This window comes from Octopus bimaculoides, chromosome 11 (assembly GCF_001194135.2).
Source record: "Octopus bimaculoides isolate UCB-OBI-ISO-001 chromosome 11, ASM119413v2, whole genome shotgun sequence".
Taxonomy (NCBI): Eukaryota; Metazoa; Mollusca; class Cephalopoda; order Octopoda; family Octopodidae; genus Octopus; species Octopus bimaculoides.
The window spans coordinates 75,401,780-75,411,244 of record NC_068991.1 but is presented as its reverse complement, the minus strand read 5'-3'; positions in this window follow the sequence as shown (position 1 = coordinate 75,411,244).

Sequence of the window (9,465 nt, the reverse complement as noted above, 5' to 3'; positions counted from 1 at the left end):
GCACGAGTGCGTGCAGAACGGTTTCATCTCGGACCATTGCCGGCAGAGAGTGGCCACCCTACTCGTTATCTCGTCCCAGTTCTTCTCCGTTTGCAGGTCCGGACCGAACCAGACTCCGAGCAACTTGACCGGACCGTCCGTCCAGCGTCCCACTACTGAGGCGCTGCCGGACGGTATGGGCTTGCTTCTCCAGGTGCCGAGCAGCAAACCCACCGACTTATCCCGGTTGATTTTCGCTCCCGTCACCGCTTCGTAGTCTTTCAGCGTCTCGCCGACAAGCTCGATGTGCTCGTGGCTAGACGCTATGACGGTGACGTCGTCTGCGTATGCCGACACGATATATAGATAGATAGATATATAGATATAGATAGATATATAGATAGATAGATAGATATAGATAGATATATATAGATAGATAGATATAGATAGATATATATAGATAGATAGATATAGATAGATATATATAGATAGATAGATATAGATAGATAGATATAGATAGATAGATATAGATAGATAGAGATAGATAGATAGAGATAGATAGATATAGATAGATAGATAGAGATATAGATAGATATGTATGTATGTATGTATGTATGTATGTATATATATATATATGTATGTATGTGTACCGGTTGCGAAGCACTGCTATAGAAAATAGTGATCTTTTCTATTTGGCTTTCACTTTTCAATTTCTTCAATTTTGTCCCAATTGATTTTAAATTTAGTGTATTGGTGTATTTTTATATGCTAATTATTGAAATACAATTCATTTTCGCGATAAATAAATAAATAGTTAATCGCTTTTAAAGTTGGCACATTTCGAATAATTTTAGCCAATCGAAAGCCACAGACTTATAGATGCCTGTTTCCATACTAACAAGCCAAGAATACTTTCTCGTGTGGAACTCTCCTGTGGAACTCTCGATTTTTTGTATTCATGAACTGAACTACAATTTGTTTTTTCATGCAACGCTTTCGCTACAAAATGTGTGTTGTTTACAGCTGTAATGACTTTTGATCATAGCTCTGCTTGATTAGAGCGAACGTGAGGTTAAATGTGTTATGGTTCACAACATTCAAAGTTTATATTTTGTTACCATATATAAACATTCTGTTGTTGTTGTTGGCACTCCGTCGCTTACGACGTCGAGGGTTCCATTTGATCCGATCAACAGGACAGCCTGCTCGTGAAATTAACGTGCAAGTGGCTGAGCACTCCACAGACACGTGTACCCTTAACGTAGTTCTCGGGGAGATTCAGCGTGACACAGTGTGACAAGGCTGGCCCTTTGAAATACAGGTACAACAGAAACAGGAAGTTAGAGTGACAGAAAGTTGTGGTGTAAGAGTACAGCAGGGTTCACCACCAGCCCCTGCCGGAGCCTCGTGGCACTTTAGGTATTTTCGCTCAATAAGCACTCACAACGCCTAGTCTGGGAATCGAAACTGCGATCCTATGACCGCGAGTCCGCTTCCCTAACCACTGGGCCATTGCGCCTCCACATAAACATTCTACATTACTGTAAAAACTGTATACAATTAACACCCAACGTGATGTAATTATATAACGAAAAAGCAGACTATAATTGACTAGAATCTCCTCAGACACATTCATCACATTCTCTTAGTTCTTATTATCTTATTAAAAAAATTGCTTCATTATCATCGCAGCTGATCTTCTCATCAAACCATTCATTCATTCATCGTTCATTCGGTTCTCATTGTGCCTTGTGGTACTTGAAGTGACAAGATCGTTCTAACACTGAAAGCGTCCTTGACATTTTTTTTCCATTGATAACCCTTCTGCTTTTAAGATCTTTTGCTATTGTTCTCCGCCATGTTTCCTTTGGTTGGCCACGTCTTCTTTTATTTTGTGGAGCCCATTATAAAGCGATCCTGACAACTGAGTTCGGTTTACAGCGACAAACTCGACTCAACCATTTCCATCTCCTTGCTTCAATAGTTTCCTTTATTAGTTTCACTTTAGCCTCGAGTTGTTGTTTTTTTTTAGTCGAAGAAATTGACCCCAGGACTTATTCTTTGTAAGCCTATACTTATTCTATCGGACTCTTTTACCGAACCGCTAAGTTACGGTGACATAAACACACCAGCATCGGTTGTCGAGCGATGGCCGAGGGACACACACACACACACACACACACACACACACACACACATGATCTTATTTGTTCTACGGCTCATCAGACATCTGAATCCAACTCTAAAAGACTCGATCAAATCCAAATTTTTCCCCGATTTAAATTGCTTTTTTTATTCCAGTAATAGCTGTTTCTTATTTTGGCTCAAGACCAGCAATTGTGAAGAGAGGAGAGTTGTCGAAACCCTCAACCTTAGAACTTGGCTGTTACCTCGACTGTTGCCTTGGCTGTTACTTCATTTTCTCTACCCAAGGGATATGCAATCCAAACTTTACTTCGACGGATTTGATCTGAAAACGTAAGGATTCGGAATAAATACCGAACAGTATTTTTTACCGATGCTTTAACGACTCTGTAAGTCTTTAATTCAGAAATAATATTATCCGGAGGGTCCTGAAGAAAGTTGACTATTCTTTCCTTTTCAAGAGAAAGATGCCATTTTTTTTCTTCTACCAAATTCCAGATGGCATCAAATTTAGCTTTTCTCGTTTTTTTCAATTTTGGAAACAGTTCTTTCAACAATAATATAGCTAAAAACGATATCCTTATATTTCGTTTGCAATACCTTAAGATCATGTTCAGTAAATAAAAAAAATATACAAAGCTATTTCGATTAAAACAAAAAATAAAGTCGATTTTTTTCTATGCCTGTTGAAAATCCTTATACAGCGTTATTTTATTTTTTTTATCAGCAAGCCATTTCTGGATTTTGCAGAATGTCAAAAAAGATTCTTTATATCTTTATTCTCTTTAACAGTTTCTTCGATAGAACTGAATCAAGCTTTGGTAAGCATTTCCCCACAATGTCGGCAACTGAAATTTCGCTTCATTGGGTTGCACAAAGATGATATGCTATTCAATATTGCAGTCAAAAATGTTAGAAACAGTTTGAATTCAAAATTTATTAAGCTTATTAGCATAAAGATGAAAACAAAAACAACTGTAGTAGTCTCTCTCTCTCTCTCTCTCTCTCTCTCTCTCTCTCTCTCTCTCTCTCTCTCTCTCTCTCTCTCTCTCTTTCTCTCTCTCTTTCTCTCCCTCAGTCACACACACACACACACACACACACACAAACACTGGCTTTCGTCTGAACTCCAGTACATTATTAACTTTGCTTACTATGACAGCCAGAGTATTGAAAACTTAGAGTATCTAGATTCTTTATAGCTAAATCAGAAATAACCTGACCACTTTTATGTTCTCTAATATCATTAAATCCAAGAACATTTCCATAAATTTCCCCATATCTCTCAACGTAACGCATAATCAAACACCGTGATGGTTAATACCTCAAACGGTGAAATAGCATACAGTGATACTTACAAATGATTTATTTATTATCATCATAAATGATTTAATTAGAGAAAGAGAGCTTGGACTTGGAGAAAATAATTCGAGTGGTATTTCCATCTCATCTGCACACACCAGATATCTAAGTGATATCAGGGTTTATCAATTTTGCACAAGAGTCGAATTATCACTCGATCATATCATCACACGGATGCTTTGGTTAGTGATGTAGGCCTTGCAAAATCTTTCAATTAAAGCCTCTTGAGTATTTTCTTCAAATTTTCCTTGAAGAAATTTTGAACGAAGAAATCACAAAGTATGCTCATCCAAAGCGCAACCGTTTTGATCAACGCACCTTCATTACATCAATGAATGAGATGAAGGAAAATTTCCGAATGCTTTCTGTATAATAATTGTAAAACTCCCAGGTTACAAAGCTTACTGGAACACAAATTCGTTTCTAAGACAGGAAACTGATTGCCAAAAATCGATATCTTGCGATGATATATGAAAACACTAACATGTATCAACTTGCCTGTATCCAAACTACCTGGACAGGTGACAGAAACATTACAGCAGATAATAATCAACAAGTAAAACCAAAACTAACAGTGCACACCAACAATCATTATATCCTATGATCAAACTTCAGAATTGCAATAGTGACAATTTTTATGAGTTTTTCGCTGGACGAAATTCATTACTTCAAAATTTCTAGTTTCTAATTGGAAAATTTATACCAAAAAAAAAATTGTTCTGAACGTTAAAGTTAAAATGGCGAAATATATTCATTTACTCTTTTACTTGTTTCAGTCATTTGACTGTGACCATGTTGGAGCACCGCCTTTAGTCGAGCTAATCGACCCCAGGACTTATTCTTTGTAAGCCTAGTACTTATTCTATCGGTCTCTTTAGCCGAACCGCTAATTTACGGGATGTAAACACACCACCATCGGTTGTCAAGCCATGTTGGGTGGACAATCATACAAACATATACACACACACATACATACATACATATATACGACGGGCTTCTTTCAGTTTCTGTCTACCAAATCCACTCACAAGGCTTTGGTCGGCCCGAGGCTAAAGTAGAAGACACTTGCCCAAGGTTGGGACTGAACCCAGAACCATGTGGTTCGTAAGCAAGCTACTTACCACACAGCCACTCTTTCACCTATAACATTTCGTAACACTCCTTTTAATTTAATCCAAAAAGTCAGTGCTAATTGATTAATTTACACCGGTTTAAATACTTAGGGGTTACCATTTATAAACAGTAACAAATTTCTAATGAATTTTAAGCAAAATTAGCAAAACAGAAGATTAATTCAGAATAGCTTTCCTTACTTTCGGATAACTTAGCTTCATCTTGACAACGAAAAGCCGATGTTTGCATTCTTAGAACCATATTATTCTGGTCCTTTGACGGAAGTTCACTTCGTTAAGCTGCAAAACGATTCTGATATACAACACAATATTGAACTCAGAAATGTGAGGAACAGCTTCGCTTAAAACATCGTTAAGCTTGAGTATAAAATTCTCCCTCTCTCTCCCTCACTCCCTCTCCCTCTCTCTCCCTCACTCCCTCTCCCTCTCCCTCTCTCTCTCTCTCTTTCTCTCTCTCTCCCTCTCTCTCTTTCTCTCTCTCTCTCTCTCTCTCTCTCTCTCTCTCTCTCTCTCTCTCTCTCTCTCTCTCTCGTACTCTTCAAAACGGTTTCCTTGTGTCTACTAATAGCAAATGAGTTCAACTTGTCAAGTACAAAATCTACTCTACTTGATTTGCATTATTAACAATGCTTTTCAAATGGATAACTGACATTTATGAGGCGAACGTTTGCAATATCCATATTATTTTGATGGTCATCTTTATTACTTAGACAACTTCAGACTGAATTTTCTCTGCAATGTAATATGGCTAACAATGCAATTTATTATTAAAAATAACAGCTTTTAATACTTAAATTTTCTGATATTTTGTTTACTTTCGTCAAATTTCATCTCGTACTAAGCCTGCCATTGTCCACTAACGAGGGTTTACTAAATGAGGTTTTACTTAATTCATTAAATCAGCCAAAACGATAGAAGCTATGATAATCCCGGATCAATCAATACCTTTTTAATGAATTTATATGTGTGTGCGTGTGTTCGTATGTGCATTTCTGCCTATGTTTTTGTGTTAGTGTTTAGCTCTCATGACATGCCAATCGTTGTTGGTTTGTTTACATCCCTGAAACTTTGCAGTTTACCAAAAAAAAAAATGATGGGGATTGATAGGATAAATATTGAAGAGGATTCCACTTCACTGACTAATGTCGTTTTTTTTTTGTTTTTTAAGTCAGCGGAAGAACACGAGACGAACCACATCGGTTCTCTAAAGATGGGATCTGCCTTTTGTCTTTCTCACCAACTTAACGCCACAAACTTCTGAGTCATATTTATTTCTTTATTGCCCACAAGGGGCTAAACAAAGAGAGGACAAACAAGGACAGACAAAGGTTAAGTCGATTACATCGACTCCAGTACGTAACTGGTACTTATTTAATCGACCCCGAAAAGATGAAAGGCAAAGTCGACCTCGGCGGAATTTGAACTCAGAACGTAACGGCAGACGAAATACGACTAAGCATTCCACCCGGCAAGTCACATCATGGACATCCTATTTCCCTTTTGTCAACTTCGCCTTGCGAGCACCTTTTCAGTTAGTCCATATCAACATAACTCTACCTATATCATGAGTGCTTTATTTCCGTCTAAGCTAGCTTCGTCTCTGCTAAACTTTTTACGGCTTACAACTAAATCATTTGTTCAATCGTTTAATCGCTTTTCTCTGACTCCTACATATACACCCGCTTCGCCCATCACTTGCTCAGCTCTCATTACCATTTTAATAAAATTATAATGTTTTGTTTAAAAACTGCCTTCTGATATTCATCTAGACATGCTTCTCAAAAGTGCATCTAATGGACTTTTTCACGAATACTTTCATACTTTAAACTAGTGACCACTCACACTAAATTGGTGACTTTTTACAATTCGTTTCAAATTTCGGCACAAGGCGGCCAGCAATTTCGGAGGAAAGGATTAAGTCAATTCCAATGCTCAACTTGTATTAATTTTATCGGTCTCGATGTTTTGCAAACAACTTGCACATGCAAGTGCCACCAGTCGAGAACTCCGCATACCGGAAGTCAGGAAGTTTATGGCGTCATCAGGAGAGAATGCGCGCCGTTTCGGGGCCTATCTCTCGACGGCATCAATGCGCACCGGCCGCCCTCACTGATATGAGGCCCCGCTTGCTAGATCAACTGGTTATCAAATAAAGCTCACCTGTGGCAGAATTTGAACACAGAACGTAAAGAGCCGGAAAATATGCCTCTTAGCATTTTTCAACGTGTTGACGATTTTGCTGCCTTGTCTTAACACTAATATTGAATGTGATTTATCAAGTATGACTTGGGTAAAAAAATAGTATTGTTTTACTCATGTGAAAATAGTTCTAAATACTAATATGAAAATTGCAGACATTCAGCTATATTAGGTGATAAATCTATTTAAAACTTTTGCTTTTTCATTTTTTTGTAACCAGATTCTTGGTTAGAATTCGGCTTTTGAAACAGATATTCTTGTACTTTTGATGGTGTTATTTATATTGCTGTACTTTTGGACAGTCGTGATGCAAATAAAGCACACGAGCCGGCAGTAATTTATTTCCGTTTTATTATCAATTAATTAGATGTGTGGCTAATAAATAAACTAGTTCATGAAAGTTGTTTCGTTACAGCCTGTGACCTTATCAATGGTGAAGTCTAACCCGAGATACAAACAAACACTAAGATAGACATTAGCACGGAAGAAGTGCATGAGGGGCACGTCATAACTGATAGGATCACAGACTATGACGAAAAAACTAATTAATCAATCAATCAATTGATTTATTAACTAATTATCTATTTCATTGATAATAAAGCTCAAGTAAAATACAATCAGTCAGTGCATGTCTAATATTTTTTAAAATTATATCCATATTATATTCGATTCCCGGCACGGGAACTTGTTTAATGACGGTGCCACAGCATGGCCACAGCTCATGAGCTGAAACTAGATAAAATGAAAAATGAAAAAAAAATGAAACAGAACCCGACCAAATAACACAAATAATGAACTCGAGTCGGGAGAGGTCTTTACATGGTAGTTTGACCAGCTAGAAATAACAGCTAAATCTCTCTCAAATTTCACATGAGCAACAGTAGTAGTAGTAGTGATGGTGGTAGTAGTAACATAGCAGACTCCACCATTTGTTGGTGACTCCCTAGTATTCGTGACGGATGACACCTTTACACTACTCAGGCGGCAAGCTTCCAACCCATGGGTCTGTTTTGGTTAGTCGTTGCTGGTGAGGGACTGACGGGGTCGCAGTGCAAATCCTACCTCAACCTCTTTTAATCGCCTTTTTTTTACGACACGCAAAGGAAACGTTGGGTCTATTCTTTGGTATGCTGGTCTCCACACAGCACTGAGCAACGTGAAATGAAATGTTTCCTCAAGAGAGCATATCCGCTGCCCGGTCTGGGAATCGAACATACGATCTGGTGATCGCGAGTGCGAATTCCCAACCACTAGGCCATGCGCCATCCCATGAAACGTCTTGAAATCCAGAAGGACACATTAGATAATATTTATTTCTTTATTGCCCATAAGGGACTAAACATAGAGGGGACAAACAAGGACAGACAAAGGGATTAAGTCGATTACATTAAGCCCAGTGCGTAACTGGTACTTATTTAATCGACCCCAAAAGGATAAAAAGCTAAGTCAACCTCGGCGGAATTTGAACTCAGAATGTAGCGGCAGACGAAATACCGTTAAACATTTCGCTCGGCGTGCTAACGATTCTGCCAGCTCGCCGCCTTACTGTTATGTGAATAATGGCTGGAATGTCTTGGATTATATATCTGCTCAGTCAGAACTGGCGTAGCAACGCAACTACATCAAACCATCCAAACTAAAGAGTCTTTACCAGATCATTTGATCCGGCTATAAAATCAATCGAAAGCTCACTCAAATTAGACACTACCACTTAAAGGAAAGAAACGACTCACTGGGTAGCACTACCCAGTGTGTCATTTCTTGGATAAAAGATAAAAAATTTAAATACTGCTGGAACTCCGATCGAACTATCATTGGTTGAATGACCTATGTGTCACAGTCTTCTAAATCAAAGCTAACTGGGAGCTAAACGTATTACAGTCATTTTGATAGTGATTAACCTGAAGCTAAATGTGCCATAATCTTCGAGCTGGTAGAAACGTTAGCACGCCGGGCGAAATGCTTAGCGGTATTTCGTCTGCCGTTACGTTCTAAGTTTAAATTCCGCCGAGGTCGACTTTGCCTTTCATCCTTTCAGGGTCGATAAATTAAGTACCAGTTACGGACTGGGGTCGGCATAATCGACTTAATCCCTTTGTCTATCTTTGTTTGTCTCCTCTATGTTTAGCCCCTCGTGGGCAATAAAGAAATCAGAATTGACCTGAGATTCGACGTACCATATCCTTTAGACCAGGACTGGCTGGGAACTAAATAAGCGCATCATTTATGGTGCGTTTCCGGATTATACTGACCTGGAATTAAACGTATCGTGGTCTGCTACATCAGGATAGACCTGGGGTTAAACATCGACGGTAATATCGAAAATTATGTGTATTATTTTCTTGATAGACATTAATCAAACGATTGTTTTACTCCCGAAAATAATTAATACTGTGATACCTCGCAGTACGAGTTTAATTCGTTCCATGACCGAACTCGTCTTACGATTTATTCGTTTTACAAATCAATTTCCCCCTTTGAAATTAACTAAAATACAATTAATCCGTTCCAGCCTTACAAAAACCACTCAAAAAAATTTTTATGGGTCTTAAAACAGAAAAAGTGTAGTTATAAATAAAATGCCAATTGTAAAAAAGAGAATGCAAAAGAATTATGCAAACTGGTTTTGTCAACTGAATTAGCTTAA